Source organism: Tarenaya hassleriana, unplaced genomic scaffold (assembly GCF_000463585.1).
Source record: "Tarenaya hassleriana unplaced genomic scaffold, ASM46358v1 Cleome262, whole genome shotgun sequence".
Lineage (NCBI taxonomy): Eukaryota > Viridiplantae > Streptophyta > Magnoliopsida > Brassicales > Cleomaceae > Tarenaya > Tarenaya hassleriana.
The window spans coordinates 113,263-116,784 of record NW_010965883.1 but is presented as its reverse complement, the minus strand read 5'-3'; positions in this window follow the sequence as shown (position 1 = coordinate 116,784).

Genomic DNA, 3,522 nt, shown 5'->3' with positions numbered 1-3,522 from the left:
GAGTCTTGCTAAGAGCCACGTCATGTCCCATTGGCAAGGCACCCCTCTTGGAGTCTTGCATCTTGAACCGATTCAAGACCTTGTCAATGTATGTACTCTGACTTAGACCAAGAAGCCTTCTCGATCTATCTCTATAGATCTTGATTCCTAGAATATAGGCGGCTTCTCCTAAGTCCTTCCTCGAAAAGACTGATCCTAGCCAGGATTTTACTCCTTGCAAGGTAGGAATGTCATTTCCGATGAGCAATATATCATCCACATAAAGTACAAGGAAGACCACTGCGCTCCCACTGACCTTCTTGTAAACGCATGGCTCATCTTCGTTTTGCAGGAAGCCAAACGTTTTGACTGCCTCGTCAAATCGAAGATTCCAGCTCCTCGAAGCCTGCTTCAGTCCATAAATGGATCTCTGAAGCTTGCACACCTTCCTCGGACTCTTAGGATCAACAAAACCCTCGGGTTGTGTTATGTACACATCCTCGAGCAAATTCCCGTTAAGGAATGCGGTCTTGCCGTCCATCTGCCATATCTCGTAGTCATAATACGCAGCTATGGCCAGCAGAATCCGTATGGATTTAAGCATCACGACTGGTGAAAAGGTTTCTTCATAGTCTATACCATGAATCTGCCGAAACCCTTTCGCTATGAGTCGTGCCTTATAGGTATGCACGATGCCATCCATGTCGGTTTTCTTCTTGAAAACCTATTTGCATCCAATGGTCTTAATACCATCGAATGAGTCGACCAAAGTCCACACTTTGTTGTCGTACATGGATTGCATCTCAGACTCCATGGTCTGGTGCCATTTCTCGGAATCGGAACTCGCCACAGCCTCTGAATACGACGTAGGCTCGTCATGTTCTAACAACATGAGTTCGTTGTTTCCAGTCACAAGAAAACCATATCTTGTAGGCTCTTGGTGAATTCTACCAGATCTCCGAGGTTCACTAGGAGGTGCTGTCTCAACAACTCGTGATACAGGTTGGACTGTTTCGACCTGTTCGTTCGGTTCTTCGACTATTTGTGGTTCTCGAACTTCTTCGAGATCTATTCTACTCCCACTGACTCTCTTGGAGACGAACTCTCTCTCCAAGAAAGATCCATTCCGAGCAACAAACACTTTGTTCTCAGATGGGTTGTAGAACCAGTACCCTTTAGTTTCCTTAGGGTAACCCACAAATATGCATTTATCAGACTTGGCGGATAGCTTATCAGAAGCAAGACGTTTCACGTAAACGTCACATCCCCAAATCTTCATGAATGCTAACCTGGGACGCTTCCCAGTCCATATCTCATATGGAGTCTTCTGAACCGACTTTGTTGGACAGTTGTTCAGTATAAGCGTTGTTGTTTCCAAAGCATATCCCCAGAAGGATTTAGGAAGATCGACCTGACTCATCATAGACCGTACCATATCTAATAGGGTCCGGTTCCTCCTCTCAGACACGCCATTCCACTGTGGCGTTCCAGGTGGAGTCAGCTGTGAGACAATCCCACAATCTGCCAGATAGTCAGTGAACTCTTGGCTCATATACTCGCCACCTCGATCAGATCGAAGCAACTTGATCGTCTTGCCAAGTTGGTTCTGTACCTCGTTTCTGAAAATCTTGAACAATTCCAGCGTTTCAGACTTATGTCTCATCAAGTAGACATAACCGTACCTACTGAAATCATCAGTAAACGTAACAAAGTACAGATAACCTCCTCTAGCGGGAGAGCTCATAGGACCGCATACATCACTATGTATGAGTTCTAGCAACTCTGTAGCCCGTTCTCCTTTTCCAGAAAAAGGAGATTTTGTCATCTTGCCCATCAAACAAGAATCGCACGATTCAATTGACTCATAATCAAAAGAATCAAGAAGTCCATCAGAATGAAGCTTCGCTATGCGTTTCTCGTTGATGTGGCCAAGTCGACAATGCCAGAGATAGGTCGGATTTAAGTCGTTCGGCTTAAACCGCTTGGTACTAACATTATAGATCGACCTGTATCCAGATGGTTCATCTTCCAAAATATAAAGGCCATTAAACTGGTAACCCTTACCATAGAATAAATTGCCTCTATAAATGGACAGACATTTGTTCTCAATAACAAATCTGAAACCATCTGAGTCTAAGCATGAAATCGATATGATGTTCCTACTGATGGCAGGTACAAAATAACAATCATGCAGCTCCAATACTAGGCCAGAAGGTAAAGTCAGATCATAAGTCCCGACGGTTAATGCAGCAACTTTTGCTCCATTCCCGACACGGAGATCTACTTCTCCCTTCGCCAATTGTCTACTTCCTCGTAGTCCCTGCACATTTGCACAAATGTGCGAGGCACATCCGGTATCTAATACCCATGAAGAAGAAGTACAGTTGGCCTCTATAATGAAGATACCGGAAATTGAAGCTTCTGCAAGCTTCTTCTTCCTTTGATCTTCCAGGTAGAGTCTGCAATTTCTGTACCAATGCCCAATGGCATGACAGAAATAACACTCTTCCTTCTTGGGTTTGGGCTTAGGCTTAGTGACAACACTTGTCAATTTCCTTTTGCCCTTACCTTTGGAACGTTTCCTTTTGCTGGAACTCTTTCCAACAATCACCATATCATTCTTCCCTTGGCTCCCAGCTTTCTCTTGGAATGACATATTCAACTGATCATCCATCAATGAATTGTCCATGTCATCTAATTGCTCACGCAATTCCGAAGACATCTTTCCAAGCATCAAGCTGGAGACGTCCAGATCATCATCCTCATGCTTCCAATAAGCATGAATGATCGATCCAGAAGCCTTGGTCAGAGGCTTATCCTTCATAAAGATAGATCGCATGGTGAGATTAACCAGATTCCTGCAACAGATATACACTACAGAAAAAGACAAACAAACAGACAGAAAATATGCAAGTCACTTAGTACACTTACTAACACAGATAATAGATGCAATATGACAGGCTCCCACTAAGAAAAACACCCTCAATGAGTTTCCAAGTGAGCTAGGATCCATATTTCACATGCTTTTGAGTCAGCTAGGGCATGACGCTCAAAACCATGCTATTTAGGTAGATAACACTTTGTCAATCACATCATATGTGATTCCTAGATGAGTATGGGATAGTGATACGCTATCACTACATGTTCCTTATCCCATCCTTACCATTAGGTCCAAGTCCGACTTGATAACCCAATTCAAGCTCAACCATATTTGAGCTATGAGAATCACGATTTCTCCATACTGCCTCACCAAGATAATCAGGCACGCTCAGCTAGGGCATGACCCGTAACCATGACGATCGAGGCCTTGACAATTGCTCTACTAATGGGCGGTAATAGCTTGAGATTTAAAAACACGAGGCTTCATTTGTCTTGAACACCAGGATACCTTGACTGAATTCAAGTCATTCCAGTCAAGTTGTTCTGATCAACTCAGATGAACTACTCTTATAACGGGAATGTAATGCATTCATAAATCAATGAATCAATACAAAGTCAAAATGTCATATCACGGATCATCCTAGAGCATTACAACCAACAGTA